Genomic DNA, 20,440 nt, shown 5'->3' with positions numbered 1-20,440 from the left:
CATGGGCAACTGTACCGGTATACGCCATGCAAGCTCTATTTTACTTAATGCCAAGGCGTAGCAGGGCTGTTATTGCGGCCAGAGGTGTTTGTTCTGGATACAGATTTCTCAGGATCTATGCATCCAAATTGCGTGAAAATGTAATCGCATGTCAGTTCTAGTATAGTATATTTGTCCAATGAATATCCGTTTATCATCTGCATTCTCTCTTGGTGTAGCAATATTAATGGCCAGTAGTGTATAAACTGTCTTCACTTTTAAGGAAAGTAAATATTGAGAAAAATTAGTTACAAAAGAAAAAGAAAATACAATTGAAACAGTTTGAAATGCTACGACGTTTTAAAGGGGTAGAGAGCTTAGTATTGCAGCTTATCCGTTTGTAGACGTCAGCAGCACTGTGAGTTCGCGTTCCTGACTGCTAAAAGAAACTGACTGTAAATTTCAGATCGGCTAGTCAGAGTGGATTTTACACTGTTTTAAAACTGTACGAGACGTTGGTAACGAAATCGTGCGTGTAAGAAACGTCAGCTGAGGGGTCAGTGCGGCGGTCTGTCACGCCAAGGGGCCGGGGTTTAATTCACGGCTGGGTTGGAGATTTTCTCCGCCAAGGACTGGGTGTTGTGTTGTCCTCATTATCATTTCATCATCATTAGTGGACGGCAACGTGAAACCACCACTGGAATCACTTCCCTCGACGCTCATGAGGTGGACCTCTCTGACGAGGCTTCCCCCATAACAAAACCTGCTGTAAGGCAGAACACGAAGTTGAGTTTTTTCATCAATCACGGAACTTCCATTGAAACGCCTTCTTGCTTGAAATGTGTTCCTCCAGACGGTTATTCCATTCTTCGTTGCATTCCTTATGTCATAACGTAATTGTTTACGTATGACTCAACGTTCGTATGTGTGCGATAACGTCGTTTCTTACACGCACGATTTCGTTACCAACGTCTCGTACAGTTTTAAAACAGTGTATAATCCACTCTGATCTCAAATTTACAGTCCGTCCACTTTTAGCAATTAGGATCGTGAACTCACAGTTCTGGCGAAAACAGTGCCACATGTCGCAGTCAGTTTGCAAGTATCCACGACGGCAGTTAGCGTTTTAGCGCGAGCAGCAGCTCATCGAGTTGCACTCGAGAAAGTAACTCGAAAGTATATTAGTTTTTGCAGTACTGTCAGCATAAAACAGCTCAGTTGTAACAACGAAAATCATAGTCAATTCGCCCGTGCATTGTCATTGCTCTTTATAGTACATGAAACTCCCAGGACTCTCACAGTCTACAATTTTGTTCCATGATGTCCACGTTCAGATTTAGTTTCAGCCATGATCAAAAAATAAGAACACCTCCATGAATTTTTGAGTGATTCTGTCTAGCACGGCTACATGACGTAGAAGTGCATACGCCACGACACTGCACACCTTCTGTCACTATTCGACTGCCAACTACCCAAAACGCTCTCGGATCGTAGCTCAAACAACAGTGGTGGATATTGAATTTGCATTCCCACAGTCTTTCTTCATTTGTGTACGCCTTTGTCCCACAGTTCCCGCAGGGTCGGCGTGGTTACAATCGGATTTGGCAAGGTTAATTTGAATGGATGGCCGGATGCCCTTCCTGCCGCTACCCCATACCCCCCAGGATGGGATCAGTGTACCCCAACTGTCTGCGTCTAGTGTAAATCATGAAATAGTGCGAACGTGTTTCGGATGTCTGCGAGTCGTGTAACTGAGGTGGAACATGGGGCCCAGTCCGGTATTCACCTAGTTGGATGTGGAAAACCGCCTAGAAACCACATCCGGGCCCTCATCGTTAATCCGCCGGCCGCATTCGACTCGGGGCCGGCGCGCCTACCCGAGTCCAGGAAAAAGCGCACTAGCGCTCTCGGCTAACCTGGCGGGTATTTGCTTTCACACAGAGCAACTCACAAAACAATTACAACAAAATCAAACATACATTGACACTTTTGCATACTCGAAAGAGATTCTTGTAGCAGTATCAATAAAGCAAAGCATATTAACATTTCTTATTCCAGAACAAAGCAAAAAAAATTCTAGAGCATTAAAGATATACGTACAGAACAAATGAAGCAGAAGAAAAGAACGAACCGAAGAAAATTATCTCTCATAATTAGCAAAAACGCCCTGATGCTTTTCTGTCGTGGCGTCTTGCTTTATGCAGGGCACTGTAGGAACAGACGCTAAAGCTTAATCAATGGGGGTGCCTGGGAGTTTGTAAGCAGGCGCTGTGAGAGGCAGCCATATGGTATACAGCCTGCCTGCCTCCCTCCCCTCTGTAGCAGTCTGTGGCCCAACTGGGGCGCCGAGCACGGCCATTCAGCCTCTACAAAGGCAGCGGAGAGCTGAGCCGCTTGGAACACGATCGAAGGCAAGCGCCACCGGGACTCTCTGTTTGCTGCAACAGTCTGAAACACAAAACTGGGAATATATAGCTGGAAGCGGTATTGCCTACTGACAGCCACGATAAGGCGTAGCGCCTTGCATCGCGCCTCTAGAAATTGGACGATAGTAGACAAATATATACAGAAGAAAAGTCACGGTTCGTGACAGAGGTGCACCTAACAAACCTGTTAGTTGCAGTTAGTTAAGGATGTGGCCGAACAATGTCACTATCGTACAGGGAATGAAACCCTAAGCAGTCAAACCCACGCATTTTGGAAAATACACTACTGGCCATTAAAATTGCTACACCAAAAAGAAATGCAGATGATAAACGGGTATTCATTGGCCGAATATATTACACTAGAACGGACATGTGATTAAATTTTCACGCAATTTGGGTGCATAGATCCGGAGAAATCAGTACCCAGAACAACCACCTCTTGCCGTAATAACGGCCTTGATACGCCTGGACATTGAGTCAAACAGAGCTTGGATGGCGTGTACAGGTACAGCTGCCCATGCAGCTTCAACAAGATACCACAGTTCATCAAGAATAGTGACTGGCGTATTGTGACGAGCCAGTTGCTCGGCCACCATTGACCAGACGTCTTCAGTTGGTGTGAGATCTGGAGAATGCGTTGGCCAGAGCAGCAGTCGAACATTTTCTGTATCCAGGAAGGCCCGTACAGACCTGCAACATGCGGTAGTGCATTATCCTGCTGTAATGTAGGGTTTCGCAGGGATCGAATGAAGGGTAGAGCCACGGGTCGTAACACATCTGAAATTTAACGTCCAGAAAAGTGCCGTCAATGCGAACAAGAGATGACCGAGACGTGTAACCAATGGCACCCTATACCCTCACGCTGGGTGATACGCCAGTATGGCAATATTGAATACACGCTTCTAATGCGCATTCACCGCGATATCCCCAAACACGGATACGACCATCATGATGCTGTAAACAGAACCTGGATTTATCTGAAAAAATGACGTTTTGCCATTCGTGCACCCAGGTTCGTCGTTGAGTACACGATCGCAAGCGCTCCTGTCTGTGATGCAGCGTCAAGGGTAACCGCAGCCGTGGACTCCGAGCTGATAGTCCAAGCTGCTGGTAACGTCGTCGAACTGTTCGTACAGATGGTTGTCGGCTTGCAAACGTCCCCATCTGTTGACTCAGGAATCTAGACGTGGCTGCACGATCGTAACAGCCACGCGGATAAGATGCCTGTCATCTCGACTGCTAGTGATACGAGGTCGTTGGGATCCAGTACGGCGTTCCGTATTACCCTCCTGAACCCACCGATTCCATATTCTGCTAACAGTCATTGGATCTCGACCAACGCAAGCAGCAATGTCGCGATACGATAAACCGCAATCGCGAGAAGCTACAATCCGACCTTTATCAAAGTCAGAAACGTGATGGTACGCATTTCTCCTCCTTACACAAGGCATCACAACAACGTTTCACCAGGCACCAGCGCCAACCTTGTGTGAATGCTCTGAAAAGCTAATCATTTGGATATCACCGCATCTTCTTGCTGTCGGTTAAATTTCGCGTCTGTAACACGTTATCTTAGTTGTGTAGCAATTTTAATGACCGGTAGTGGAAATACCATCACCCGCTTACGTTACACTGGCCAGTCGCATTAAAAGCCTACATAAACACCTTTTGCAGCGCAGATCGCTACGATACGAGCAGGAAGGACGTCAGTGAGGTTCTGGAAGGTACCGACGGGTGCGTGTAGTCTCCGGCGTCTTGGCGCTAGGTTCCTTGGTTGAGGAGCCATAGCGCGAACAAGCAAATGGATATGGTCTCACAGATTCTTCTTTAGGTTGAAATGCGGAAAGTTTGGTGGCCAGGGGAGTGCAGTAAACACCTCTTGGTGGTTTTCGAAATACAAACATATAGAGCTAGGGAAAAAATGAATGTAGGGGTGGACATGTAGTTACTCCTAGGATTGATGCATACTTGTATTGTGCCTTCCAGAATGACCGAATCACCCAGGGAATTCCAAGGAGACATTCTTCAGACCATAAGGCTTCCTCGTCTGGCCCGGTACCCTTCGACAATAGTTGCACGGTGTTTGCTTTCAGACATGTCACGCCTTACACGCCTTTGGCCATTTGTCCAATGGAGGCTAAAATTTGATGACGCCACATTTCGCCATTCAGTGGACGTCCAGTTGCGGTGTTGGCGTGGAAACGCCAGCCTTCGTCGCCGATGAACAGCAGTCAGCTTGAGTGCATGATTGAGCCGCCTGCTGCGGAGCCATACGCAGCACTGTTCGCTGACCTGTCGGTGACGAGATACTATTTGTAGCTCCTTGGTTCATTTGAGCGGTCAGTCGCTCAACAGTTGCACATCAGTTCGCCCGTACACATCTCCGTAGGCGGCTTTCGCCCCTGTCATATACGGCTCGTGTTGCGCCGCATTAGTCTCGGCGCCGGTTCTGGGTAGCGCCACTTTGCCATGCACGTTGGCTCGCGAACAGTTAACAGACGCCGGCCGGAGTGGCCGAGCGGTTCTAGGCGCTACAGTCTGGAAACGAGCGACCGCAACGGTCGCCGGTTCGAATCCTGTCTCGGGCATGGATGTGTGTGATGTCCTTAGGTTGGTTAGGTTTAAGTAGTTCTAAGTTCTAGGGGACTGATGACCTCAGAAGTTAAGTCCCATAGTGGTCAGAGCCATTTGAACCAAGTTAACAGACTTAGCCGTTCCGGAAATGCTTCCACACTTCGCCCGAAAGCCAAGGGTCATGTTCTTGTGGACATTAGATAAAACGTTCCGTTTCCGCATCACAGCTACACTGGTGCTCCCCCCCCCCTCCCCCCTCCTCCCTCCCCCCCCCCCCTCCAAAGCGCTTTATATCCTTTCGTTAACTAGTGCTGCCATCTGCTATCTATGAGTGGTTACTGAACGTTGATGTCGAACATACGCGGTGATCACATTAATATTACTCGACCGTGTGTAGCTTTTAGTAATGATTGCTAATTTAATATGTTTAGTTATCAGTGTGAATGAAAGAGTGAGAGCGAAGTAATGAGATAAATCAATGTTGTTATGTCTATTAACTGAGTAAACGGTAGCATGAGAATTGTATCTATACATTGATAGTGAATCACATGGTGGGGAAAAAGTTATAACGTGTAATTCGCCAATTAATGGCACTGGGGAAACAAAGGAAACAAGAATCATAACCAGATAATTCATTTAGATGGAGATGGGGTTATCTTCATTTTTGTCATTTTTCTAAATTTTTTCATTTAATAAATTGTTCTGAAAAAATGTTACGTTGGCATTGACTGGCAGTACGAGACGCGGGATAGAGTGGTTGAATCTTGATAATTCACTGTATATGACGTTTCTCTACCAACCACAAGAGAGTATACTCACCTGTGTCTTCTGAGTTAGAGAATTGCTTTGTAGAGTCTAGAAGACATTCAGGGCTCAACTATCATCACGATCGGGACGCGTATGCCTGAGGTCTGAAAATATGTCATAATTTTGTGGAATTTCGTCTAAAATCGATCGTAGAGTGAAGTAAAGTGTTAACGAGCGAACAGTAAAGCGGATTATGCAGATCACGGACATTCTGTATGATCTCCCACTTAGTGAATCGCTAAAATCCACGTGGTGTTCTATACAAGTCGTGACTGAGAACTGATCGATGTGGCGAATTCGTTTAATACAGAGCGAGCAGTCTATTTTACAGCTGGCTGTTACAACTAGAGATGCCACCTTTTATGTGTAAATATAGTATATCGGTTGTTAAAGGTAGGTAAAAGAGTGCATTGTGTCTATAGAAATTGTTATTTATTTTGTTAATTATGTTGTTTAAAATATATTTTAATGGTTTTAGAAATATTTACCAAATAGTTGTTATTGCTAAACAGCTTCACAACAACTTTGCAGTCTACATTTAACATGAGCAAATAATCAATTTTTATCAAAGTAAGTGGCACTTTGTTTCTTTAGTCCTCAAAAATCTCTGTCTTTGAATGCTGGCGTTGCCGCAATCGACAACAGAAATTAACTTAATATGTACAAATTTGTAAAATCTTAATGTCTCTGATTGAATATTCGTTGCCATTTTTGTGCAGTGAATAATTGTGAAAAATTTTCTAAAGTACATAGTTGATCACATAAAATGCTTTGTCATGTAATTTCCCCACAGATACGAACCATGTTTGAGTTTTTGCAGCATTCAGTTTTCAACTACTTTAACAAAATGCTAAAACTGAACATCGCTCTTTAAACTTATATAGCTTAGTGCAAATAATCAGTTGGTGTCCAATTAAAATCAAGCCATTTACACTGATGAGCCAAAACATTATGACGACCCACTCAAAAGCGTGTTGGTCCATCTCTGGAACTCAATTTAGCAGTGATTCTGCGTTCCACGGATTCGACAACTACTTGACAGGTTTGCAGAGGTTTTGCCACCAGATACCTACGGACAGGTCGGTCACACACGTCTCGTAATTTAAGGGGGGTTGGTTTGTGGGCGCGGACCTGGCCGCCGATGGCGTCCCACCTGGTTTTCAGCGAATTCACGTAAGCCGAATTTGAAGACATCAGTGTGAGTTCACTATCACGCTCCTTAAATCATTGCAGCACAATTCTGGCCTAGAGACAATGACAGTTATCCTGCTGGAAGATGCCATCGCTGTTGAGGAGGACACCAAATATAAGGGGTTACTGGTTAGTCTCTAGTAATGTTGTCCACCCCGATAGGTGAGTGGTAGCCGGAACGGTAGCTCAGCGTGTTCGGTCAGAGGATTAGCGGCGCTCTGTAATAAAATAACTGAGTTAATCGATCAACCAACGAACTTAAACGGGTGCCTTACGACGTCCGCCCCGAGCAAATGCAACGAACAAAAGCGAACAAAATGAGACTAAAACAAAAAGAAAAAGTGATCAGCCTGACGGATTGTCGTCCTACGGGCCCGGGTTCGATTCTCGCCTGGGTCGGGGATTTTTCTCTGCTTAGGACTGGGTGTTGTGTTGTGTTGTCTTCAACATCATTTTATCCCCATCCGGCGCACAGGGCGCCCAATGTGGCGTCGAATTTAATAAGACCTGCACCAAGACAGCCGTAACTGCCCCGATAGGGGCCTCCCGGCCAATGACGCCAAACTCTCATTTCAATTTTTTCTAGTAATGTTCACGTAGTCCACGGCTCTCATGGTGCCTTCAATTAATGCCTCAGGTCACACAGAAGACCCGCTGAATGTCTCCCGTAACATAATACTGCTCCCACCGACCCGCGTCTGATGACTGATGATGTTTGGTCGACACGGGAACACGTAGAAGTCCTGTGCTGTGGAACACCCAGTTCAATACTGAGCGTTCAACGGCGTGCTCCAAAACACTTGTTCCTGTGCCAGTATTGTATTTGTCGTTATATCTGCCACATATCGCCGTATAGACCCCTTGTTTTCTGATGAGGTACGGACGTCCAACTTCTGGTTGTCTACTCGTGGTTTCAGCATTCTTCAACCACTTTCTATAGATGCTCACGAAAGTAGCACGATAGTAAGCGACCAACTTCGAGAGGCTCCCTCCCAGGCAGCAGATCCCACCAATCTGGCTTTCGTCAAAATGGATTTCCGCATTTACACCACTTATGTTCCAGAGAATGATTCCCCATTCTCGTCTGCTCCCCTCACATGTCCCCTTGCCGCGTCACGTGTCCTCAGAGTCATCAGGCAGCATTAAACCAGCGATGGGAAGAAGACATAATCTTTTGGCTCATCGGTGTTTTTAGGTATCCTTAAGATTTGTCAACAACAATAAAAAATTCTGTAGATTTAACTAGATATTTCAGATGAAGACAACACAAATATGTCTGGTTGTTCCATACCCAAATAAGGGATCTTGTTTTATTTTTGTTATCTATGATATTACACACATCCTAAATTGATCTGCAGTTTCCTTCTAGTTATTTTACAAATTTACTGCATAAATTTATTATACGAGTGTAAAATACAAGTAAATTTCTATCAAGTCATTATCAGTGCTAAGCATCGAAAAAGGTTTGCCAAATCACTGGACTTTTTTTTCTAAGCTTCAAAATTATTTATAATGGCTTTATAATTTAATAATACTCTGTGTGGGGCTCGTTCCCACATAGCGCTTCGCTTCGTGAAAATCTCCATTCACTGATTCTACAGATTTTATTGGTTCTTCTCTTTTTACAGCAAAACAGGAAAAGTGAGTATCCTCATTAAACAAAATAAACACTTATCTATTCTTCTAGGTCGGAAACGAAAAGATATTCAATAACTTTGGTCAGTTCAATTACACTCCTGGAAATGGAAAAAAGAACACATTGACACCGGTGTGTCAGACCCACCATACTTGCTCCGGACACTGCGAGAGGGCTGTACATGCAATGATCACACGCACGGCACAGCGGACACACCAGGAACCGCGGTGTTGGCCGTCGAATGGCGCTAGCTGCGTAGCATTTGTGCACCGCCGCCGTCAGTGTCAGCCAGTTTGCCGTGGCATACGGAGCTCCATCGCAGTCTTTAACACTGGTAGCATGCCGCGACAGCGTGTACGTGAACCGTATGTGCAGTTGACGGACTTTGAGCGAGGGCGTATAGTGGGCATGCGGGAGGCCGGGTGGACGTACCGCCGAATTGCTCAACACGTGGGGCGTGAGGTCTCCACAGTACATCGATGTTGTCGCCAGTGGCCGGCGGAAGGTGCACTTGCCCGTCGACCTGGGACCGGACTGCAGCGACGCACGGATGCACGCCAAGACCGTAGGATCCTACGCAGTGCCGTAGGGGACCGCACCGCCACTTCCCAGCAAATTAGGGACACTGTTGCTCCTGGGGTATCGGCGAGGAGCATTCGCAACCGTCTCCATGAAGCTGGGCTACGGTCCCGCACACCGTTAGGCCGTCTTCCGCTCACGCCCCAACATCGTGCAGCCCGCCTCCAGTGGTGTCGCGACAGGCGTGAATGGAGGGACGAATGGAGACGTGTCGTCTTCAGCGATGAGAGTCGCTTCTGCCTTGGTGCCAATGATGGTCGTATGCGTGTTTGGCGCCGTGCAGGTGAGCGCCACAATCAGGACTGCATACGACCGTGGCACACAGGGCCAACACCCGGCATCATGGTGTGGGGAGCGATCTCCTACACTGGCCGTACACCTCTGGTGATCGTCGAGGGGACACTGAATAGTGCACGGTACATCCAAACCGTCATCGAACCCATCGTTCTACCATTCCTAGACCGGCAATGGAACTTGCTGTTCCAATATGACAATGCACGTCCGCATGTATCCCGTGCCACCCAACGTGCTCTAGAAGGTGTAAATCAACTACCCTGGCCAGCAAGATCTCCGGATCTGTCCCCCATTGAGCATGTTTGGGACTGGATGAAGAGTCGTCTCACGCGGTCTGCACGTCCAGCACGAACGCTGGTCCAACTGAGGCGCCAGATGGAAATGGCATGGCAAGCCGTTCCACAGGACTACATCCAGCATCTCTACGATCGTCTCCATGGGAGAATAGCAGCCTGCATTGCTGCGAAAGGTGGATATACACTGTACTAGTGCCGACATTGTGCATGCTCTGTTGCCTGTGTCTATGTGCCTGTGGTTCTGTCAGTGTGATCATGTGATGTATCTGACCCCAGGAATGTGTCAATAAAGTTTCCCCTTCCTGGGACAATGAATTCACGGTGTTCTTATTTCAATTTCCAGGAGTGTAGATTTGTAAATAAATAATAATAATCATTATTACATTCCATTGTCTAGTCGGCGTTCCTGAAAGAGAACACGCTTTCGGTGTCTGGGTTGTGACCTGAAATTACAAATATATATTCTGCTAATTTCAATAATTCCCAATAAAATTCTTCATTATCCTGTGATTTGAAAAAAAAGTATATGTCCACTTTCCATGTACCAAACGACTTTCCAAAGGCAGATTCATCTGTTTTGTTGCATGAATTTCGTAAAATTTTACCACTGGTCAAGTAATTTACTATCATACGACTTAACGTTACTTCCAGACAAAATATTTGTAATGTACAGCTACACGTTCCCATACTGTAACGTCAGCTAATGTCATAACTGAAAGTGTTTTAATGGGGCGCTAAATTCACCTGCCCAGGAAATTAAATTGGTTTGGTATTTACGTACATATTATTCATTTTTTCTGTAAATTTTTCTTTTTGATTTGGCGTCGGCTTACCGACAAATTCTGTAGGGTGGTTGTAATTAAACTTTCGCTACATGTCAGGGACCCCACGAAAAACGATTGAGGGTAGAACAACGAAACTTTGTGGAAACATTCGTTGGGACAAGCGCAAAACTAATGAGAAATAAACCACTGAAATAAAAACATTTCAATTGCGTACCAAGTTTACGTTCCAGGTTACAAACACTGCTCAATGTGACGACCATCTGCAACCACGACAGCCTGGAAGCACACAAGAGACTGTTCTACTACTGCCCGAAACATCTCAGTTGGGAAGTTGGTTACCTCTCCCGCTGTGTTCATCTTCGCCCTACAACGTGTGTTAGTCTCCCGCTGATAAACCCTGTACGTTAGGTAAACCGACAACCAGACACCACACAGGTTCAAATGTGGTGATCTCTCCCAGGTGCAAATCCGAAATCGCCAGTTAATTTGAACCTCCGAATCAAGTTCTTCAATCCTGATGCGGAAAAAGGACCTCAGCGTATTCATTTACTGCGACGATAGTCACGAAGTGCAAAACCACTATTGCCGTCGTTTTGGTAAAACAGTGTTACGAGTCAAGCCCTGCTCACCCTGACCAGAATGAAAGGGCAAATTACGCGCCGAAGAAATTGTAGGACGCCACTCAAAAAGAAGGACTTGACTCCAAATTGTTCAATAGCGCTCACGGTTTAACTTCAAACATAAATATATATTGGTCAAAAGCATTCAGAAGCAACAATTTAATTAACCCGTTAATCAGTTAAAAGAAGGTTACTTCAAACCATGAATTACTCGAGAATTTGCTTTACTACTCTTATAACTATGTGTTGCGACTCTAACATCAAAATAAAGGTTCACAGATCTTCTCTTCTTTCACAAAAAACAAATCAAATTCATTTACCGCAGGGAAACAACCTCTTAAGCGCAACTAATAACAATAATAAAAAATTTCACCCACCGAAAATTAACAGGTTGAAAATTACAATAGTAATTAACATTTTATCAATAATATGCTTTAGAGAAATAAGAGACAGTACAATATAAAGAGTCCACCAGAAAAATGTAGACACACTTTCAGGAACGAAAATTATTACTAATGTGTTTATTTTACATTTAATAATTGATCGAAAATGTTGTACAACAATCTAGCACATGGTTACTTTAGATGTTCACTATATTAACCGTTGGCGGCTATACACGTAACGGAACGACGAGCGATCGCTGCAAATACGTCACAGACAGTGTTACAGTGGAGATCGCTGCACATGTCGCTGCACTCTCCTGGCGAAGCTCCTGCGTCTCTGGACAAGTAAAGGTCCATAGATGTTAGATATGGCGACCGTGCAGGGAACTCAATGGACCCTCTTAGTCCACTCCAATGCCCCAGAAAATTTTCATCCATGAAAGTTCGTACGGCTAGGTGGTCGTGTGGTGGAGTCCCGTCCTGTTGGTAGAAGACCTCTTCATCAGCTCCATAAAGCGCAGGTATACCTGGCAACATTGACGTGTGTAACATTTCCAGCTACACTTCTCCAGTGACAGTAGCATCAAAGAAAAAGGGTCCTGCTAAGCCCATAGATGATAGTCCACAGCCGGCCAGGGTGGCCGAGCGGTTGTAGGTGCTACAGTCTGGAACCACGCGACCGCTACAGTCGCAGGTTCGAATCCTGTCTCGGGCATGGATGTGTGGGATGTTCAAAAATTATTCAAATGGCTCTGATCACTATGGGACTTAAACATCTGAGGTCATCAGTCCCCTAGAATTTAGAACTACTGAAACCTAACCAACCTAAGGACATCACATACATCCATGCCCGAGACAGGATTCGAACCTGCGACCGTAGCAGCAGCACGGTTCCGGACTGAAGCGCCTAGAACCGCTCGGCTAAAACGGCCGGGTGTGTGTGATGTCCTTAGGTTAGTTAGGTTTAAGTAGTTCTAAGTTCTAGGGGACTGATGACCTCAGAAGTTAAGCTCCGTAGTGCTCAGAGCCATTTGAACCATTTGATAGTCAACACCACACATCAACTCCTGGTAGACTGACCGCTTTATACACATAAACATGCGCATTTCCAGTGCGCAGTACACACTGTTATGGTTACACAAAACAAGGTGTGTCACCCGATGTCTAAGGCTGACTTGCGGATCGCAAAAGTGCCGACTGGCCAACGCGACCCTCTCAGCGACCCAGGCGCGGACGATTAACGCAACCAAGGTAGTCCCATGCAAGCAAGTGCATTAACAACAAGGATGGAAGGCAGGCCTAGCGTACAAAAACTTATTAGTCGAGATTCAATGATAGAACACATTGGAACTACATTATGAATATTAAATTTTCTTTGGCAAGACCTTGCACTAGGCCAGTGACAAAAATGTAAGCCAAATACCTGGGCCGTTTTACTTTAAAACCTCAATAACATAAACAAGTTTACGAACACGATAAAATGCGAATAATCTGCTAACTATACAGCATAAGAAATTTACAGAAATCTTAAATATACAATTTGCAATAGATGCTGTGGAGCTCCAAGAGGTGCCACAGAGCTTTTGCAATATGTTGTTGCGTGTTTTAAGTTTCGAAAACTGCAGCGAAACTTAAAACACGCAACAGCATACTGCACAAGCTCTGCGGCACCACTTGGGGCTCCACAGCATCTACCTTAAGAACATCCGCACTTGGCTTGGTGTATCCAGTGGCAGAATACTGTGCCCCAGTGTGGCTCAACAGCAAACACTCACACACACACATGGTAGATAGCCAACTTAATGCAACAATGCGTATTGCATCAGGCACAATCAGACCCACTTCTACAGTGTGCCTAAGCCGAGAACACGCTCTGATTAGAGTATTTTAAAAAAATCGTGACCAACCCTCAATTACAAATCCATGAAGATATTCACGACATCAAGGTAACCGACTCCGGTCTAGGCATCCTCCATTAAAGACCGCACAGGCGCTGCACCAAACCAACTTTAAAATAAATGACCGATAGAAAGAGGAATAGGAGAGCAGAACAGCAGTGAACTGCCATAGAATGCCATGCCTCTTCAGTAAACCAAAAGGATTTGATTGCCCTCGCAAAGTTTGATCAACTGTGGGAGATGCGCCGACTCCATACACAGATGAGGTAAACTTACTTCGGCCGCTTGCGACTGTGGCGCTAAGAGACAGACGGTCAAATACATCGTGCAGGAATGCCCACTAAGGGCATATGAGGGTGACTCACAGGATTTCCTAATGGCGACCCAAGAGGCAATCGACTATATATATTATCTAAGCTGGAAGTTCGTTTGTGATTGCTCTTCTGTGAGTGTAAATTTACAATTGGTGGTGTTCTTATATACAAGCTGTTACTTATTGTTCTGTTAATACATATGATTTTTTTTTCAAATCGTGTTGTTTCTGTAATTTTTACTGTGATGTTATGAGCCATACGCTAAAAATAAAATTAAAATAAATAAATTCAATAAAATATTAGCTATGTCACTAATTTACATCACCAAGACCTGCAATGCTTCATAGCAGAACTTAAAAAAAGGCAAATTAAACTTCAATATCTCACAGTTTACCACACTTCCAGCAGTGAGGAGACGAGTAAATAATAGATCATATATACGCAGTGGAATAACCGTTCAGTGACGTAAACATAATTTAAAAGTAGCAGTCCAAGTGGGCAATACTAGACCGCATCAAGATTTCCATCAATTTTAAATACAAATAAATCCATGCATTTAAAACAATTAGTTCACACGCGAACTTAAACAACATCACATTACACATAGCCGGAACAAAAGCAGGTGTAGGTAGTCATTTAAAATACATATACGCTTACGATTAAAATCTGACGAAAAACACACCGGATTTGATTTTTTATCAGCAGCTTATACAAGGTGAAAAGTATTTAAACCGACAAGCTCTGGCAGGTTGTAGGGGACATCAAAACAAATAATTTTTCCTACTGTCATTTTTTCCTATGAGGATTATTTAAACCGATGGAGGCCGTATTACGCTCTTCTGTTGTTAGAGGTGGTATTACTCTCTTCAGCTGTAGGCAACTGCTGTCCACCAGTATAGTAGTGCATTGTCACTGTTTACTAATGGAGCGATACACATGGAGTGAGTACACTGATATGGTTGGTGCGTACTACGTAGCGCACCACATAGGACGAGCTGCACAGCGGGTTTATCAACAACAGTATCCTAATCGCCGTATCCCGCATCATACGACCTTTGCTGCTGTGTACCAACGTCTGTGTGAGACCCGGGATATAGCAGATTACCTGGACAGTGACGCCGTCACACGGTAAGACCGCTGCAATTTGAGGAAGCTGTCTTGTAACATGTGGAGCGGGATCCTCCAGTCAGCACTCGTACAATTGCACGTAACATGGGGACGAATCAGACGAATGTAAGAATTGTAATGTAAGAAGTAATTGTTACGTTCATTTAACTTACAGCGTGTCCACAACCTGAAACCAGTAGATTATCCACTCAGAGCACAGTTTTCGCATTGGTACCTGGAACAGTGTGAAATGCATCCTACATTTCCATCCTCTGTGTTGTTTACCGATGAAGCAACGTTTGGGCGTAATGGAGTCTTCAACATGCACAATTCGCATGTTTGGAGTGAGGATAACCCACATGCCACAGTTACTAGCGCTCATCAAGTGCGGTTCTTCGTTAATGGTTCAAATGGCTCTGAGCACTATGGGACTTAACTGCTGTGGTCATCAGTCCCCTAGAACTTAGAACTACTTAAACCTAACTAACCTAAGGACATCACACACATCCATGCCCGAGGCAGGATTCCAACCTGCGACCGTAGCAGTCTCACGGTTCCGGACTGCGCGCCTATCTTCGTTAATGTGTGGTTCGGTGTTGTTGGGGACTGTTTAATTGGGCCGTATCTGCTACCTAGGCCAGTAAATGGCAGGCACTACTACAATTTTCTCGCCAGAGCATTGCCAGAATTGCTGGAAGACGTCCCGCTCCCTACAAGACAACGCTTGTGGTTCCAACATGACGGGCCGCCGGCACATTTCAGTCGTCGTGTGCGTCGATTCCTGGACCGACGGTTCCCAGAAACGTGGATTCCCAGAGGTGGTCCTGTACCATGGCCTGCTCGATCCCCAGATATGTCCCCTCTGGATTTTTTTGTGTGGGGAGAGATTCGCAAGCTTGTTTACGCAACTCCTGTTGCATCAGAAGAGGATTTGGTTGCTCGGATAGTAGCAGCAGCAGGAACAATTGAGGATACTCCTGGGGTTTTTGCCAGTGTCAGACAGAACATGATCCGACGGTGTTACCTTTGTTTACGTGTCAATGGAGGCATTTTTGAAAATCTACTGTAATTGAAATTTGGTTGTGTTAATGTGTTGTAAGGGACATCAAAACAAATATTTTTCCCTAATGTCATTTTTTCCTGTGAGGAGTTTCTAAACCGGTGAAGGAAGATTTCTCTGGCGGCAAATTAATTAAACCAACAAACACTTTTCCATTTTTTATGAAAAAGTGTTTGTTGGTTTAATTAATTTGCAGCCAGAGAAATCTTCCTTTACCGGTTTAAAAACTCCTCATAGGAAAAAATGACATTAGGGGAAAATATTTGTTTTGATGTTCCCTACAACTTCTCAGAGTTTGTCGGTTTAAATACTTTTCACCCTGTAGAGAATGCAGAATAAAAGTTAATGCCGAAAAATAGGGCCATCTTTCGACATCTTCAGTTCCACTTCCGCTCTTCTTATTTATTTTTTTTTTTTTGAACCTCCTGAGAGACCTCTAATTGAAATGAAAACGATATTATTAAAAAGGGTTGATAACGTATGTAGTTACCGATGTATTAATAATATTGTAGTGTTAATAAACAATGTAAAATTGTTTGTGAAATACACTTCTCTGATTTCGTAAATTGTGTAGTTTTCTACTAATTCAGAGGCCTCACAGTTGAAGTCTGTCTCTAATTTCTTCATCGCTACATATTTTAACTATGTTTTTAAAATCTGAGTTCTGAATGTTCCATATGATTGGATTCAGTTCGTATACTTCGTATATCCTCGTGGGTCCGTTTTACACCAGACTGGACCACTTGCTCTACTCTCAGCAAATTCAGACGTTCTTGAAATGATGAGAGTATTCGCCGCTAGCATGGGGAAAATGTTTACACTAGCGAGAATAACGGAACATTGTGCCTCTTTGAGAGTTCCCCCCTCCCCCCACACCCTCCACCCCCACCCCTACCCCCCCACCCCCACCCCTACTTTCGCCGAGAACCCTAGAGGCCTCTCCACTTGCTACTCTGGAGAGTAAAAAACTCTCACGACAGACTGAAGAATATCATTGGTTGATAAAACTTTATATCTTTATGGTATGTCTCCTTACTCGCCCTTATTCCTCGCGCTTACGTCATTAGCGTGGAACTGGTCTTACTGTTAGCTGCGCGTTCTCTGCTCCATAGCTAAAAAGCCTAACTAATGCTTGTCATGTGCGACTTAGTAAATAAGAGCGGCCCCGACCGTAAAACGCCGGTCATATCGCGTGATTCCGGACACTTGGCAATCCTATGCGGGACGGTGGTGGCGAAAAACAATCGAAGGCTATGTATATTAGTGTCGCGGCCGTTGTGACGTACGGATTATGAGGAGAAGTATGCTCTACACTTTGGAAGCTGAAAGAAACTTTTACTACACGGACGGAAAAAAAATCGCAGCACCAAAAAGGAGTTGTGCGACATAAAATAAAGTTGGTAGACGTGTTTCTACACCTATAAGATACTCAGATTTTATGCCAGTCTCATAAGCGTCGCACTGGTAACGCCACTATGAAGATGCCAGTGAGGTTTGCTGTAAACACATGCTGTAACAGTGGTGAGCGTTAGTTAAGTTTGATACTGGACTTGGTGAGCTGATGTTAGTCAAGAATGCCTTCAAGGTGACAAAGACGTCATTATCAACACCTCACTGGGTTTGAACGAGGTCGAGTAGTAGAGCTACGGAAACATAGTCCTTCTCCGATATTGCAGAAAATCTTGACAGGAATGTAGCCACTGTACATGACTGGAGGCACTGTCGATCATGAGACTGCACAGTCCCAAGAAGACCAGGCTGCGAATGGTCACGTAGCACTATCGAGGGAGAAGGCCATCGTGTTCGCCGTATGGATCTGGCGCTTTGTAGTGCATCTGCAGAAGCAATTTTGGCAGCAGTCGACACCAGATCGACACAATAAACTGTTAAAACTTTGTTACTTCAAGGACACCTCCGAACCAGATGCCCTGTAGCGCGCCTTTCACTGACCTCAAACGACCGCCATACGCGACCTCAGAGATGTCAAGCGAGAACTCATTTGGGGATAGGGTGGAGGTCTGTTGTGTTTTCCGATGAATACTGGTTTTACCTCAGAGCCAGTGATGGTCGTGTCCTGGTTAGAAAAGGCCAGTTGAGCGCCTGCAACCAATATGTCTTCGTGTTAGACACACTGGAACTACACTTGGAGCTATGGTCTGGGGTGCAATTTCGTATGGCAGCAGGAGCACTCTCGTGTTTGTCCCACGCACGCTGACTGCAAATTTGTACGCAAATCAGGTGATTCGACCTGTTGCACCGCCGTTCATGAAGAGCATTCCAGAGAGTGTTTTCCAAGAGGATAACGCTCCAACATACATTACAAGTGTCGACATGTTGCCTTGACCTGCTCCATCACCAGATCTGTCTTCAGTCGAGCACATGTGGGACAGCATCGAACGACAACTCCAATGTCATCCACAACCAACAAAAACCGTCCCTGTACTGAGCGACCAAGTGCCAAGGGGCAAGGAACTCCATCCCACAACTGACATCCGGCACCTGTACAGCATAAAGCATGCACGTTTGTACGGATGAATTCAGCAATTGGCGGTTACACTGATTATTTGCAATGGCTTATCTTGGGCTTACACTAACCTGCGATGTTGCAATGTTAATCACATGTGCTAGCTATACGAACGGTCCGCCCCAGTAGCTGAGTGTTGAGCGCGACAGAATGTCAAGGGGCCCGGGCTCGATTCTCGGCTGGGTCGGAGGTTTTCTATGCACAGGGACTGGGTGTTGTGTTGTCCTAATCATCGTCATCTCATTCCCATACACACGTTAGTGCTGACCGGTGTGGCCGAGCGGTTCTAGGCGCTTCAGTCTGGAACCGCGCTACCGCTACGGTCGCAGGTTCGAATGCTGCCTCGGGCATGGATATGTGTGATGTCCTTTGGTTTGTTATGTCTAAGTAGTTCTAAGTTCTAGGGGACTGATGACCTCAGATTATAATTCTCATAGTGCTCAGAGCCATCTGAACCATTTTTTTGACACGCAAGTCGCCGAAGTGGCGTGAACTCAAAAGACTTGCACCAGGCGAACGATCTACCCGACGGGAGGCCCTAGTCACACGACATTTGCTTTACCTAGACAAACGTACTCAGAAATTTGAATACTTTACATTAATTATTTTTTGATGTTGCGGTTTTTTTATTCGGAGTATCTGGCCTTACGAGACGCAATAGGCAGCCTAAAGTCGAAGAAAAAATGTGAGGGCTGGGCAGTGCGCGATGTAATTCATGTGGACGTCTACGCGGAACGATTTGCTGTCACAGGGGAGCTGCCACTTCGGGCTTCTTTGTCCAGCAATCACCGGCGCCAGGTGCGGTCAATGGCGCCAGTAATTACCCGCTTACTTGGGGCTCTCGAGGCTGTCTTCTGCAGCTGTGTCCGCCAGGGCTGATGCGGGTCTGCAGACGGTACAGGTAGAGGGCTCTCCAGGGCCACCCCATGCCTAACTGCCCCGTGCCCAGGAAACTAGTTCCCCCTATCACGGCACACAACACCCGGATCATTTCCGCACGCCGCCGACTCGAGGACTCATTACCTTCACTCCACATGAGAGCCCGCATAGCTTTTATCTCTGATTACTTATTCCGATATAGCCTTGTTTATTTTTCAGTCATCGACCTGTCGACTGCTTTCAAGACGTCTTCTGTCTTATGCAGTTCTCTCTCCATCTGCACTATTACCACGTTCAATACAGCTTTCCACTTTCTAATTTTCGTCCCCCATCCTTCCTTCTCTATTGTTCTTCCCCTTTACTACTACTCCCTGCGTAATATTAACCATTCCTGGAAGACGTAACAGGTATCCTGACTGCCCCTCATTCTATTGCAAATTTTCCAGTCTTCTTTCCTTTCCTACTTTTCTAGGTATCTTTCCAGTTCGTACTTTACCTAGAAGACGTAACAGGTATCCTGACTGCCCCTCATTCTATTGCAAATTTTCCAGTCTTCTTTCCTTTCCTACTTTTCTAGGTATCTTTCCAGTTCGTACTTTACCTGTAGCACATAAATTGTAATACCCGTCTACCACGACATTTCAAACGCTCCTCGTTCCTTCATTATTTAATTTCCCTTGGTACATATCTCACTTTTGCAGGGTTATGTACTGATACTTTAAGGAACCACTCCGCCAGTGTATTTTTTGTGTCGTGATCTTCAGTTCAAAGATTCGATTTATGCAGCTGTCCATGCTTGGTCTATTTGTGCAAGTCTCTTCATCTCTACATAACTACTGTACACTACAACCATCTGAACTTGCCAACTGTAGTCAACCCACGGTCGCTCTCTGCAGATTTTACCCCCACTTTTCCCTCCTTTACTAAACTGATGAGTCGTGATGTCTCATGACGTCTCCCGAGCCCTTCTATTAGTTAAGTTTAATCACAAATTTCTTTTCTTCGCAATTTTCAGTATGTCATGATTAATTATCTGTCCATCTAATGTCCGGCATTCTTCTGTAACACCACATTTCAAAAGCTTCTGT

The sequence above is a fragment of the Schistocerca gregaria genome, chromosome 2 (genome assembly GCF_023897955.1).
Source record: "Schistocerca gregaria isolate iqSchGreg1 chromosome 2, iqSchGreg1.2, whole genome shotgun sequence".
Taxonomy (NCBI): Eukaryota; Metazoa; Arthropoda; class Insecta; order Orthoptera; family Acrididae; genus Schistocerca; species Schistocerca gregaria.
This window is presented reverse-complemented; position numbering follows the sequence as displayed.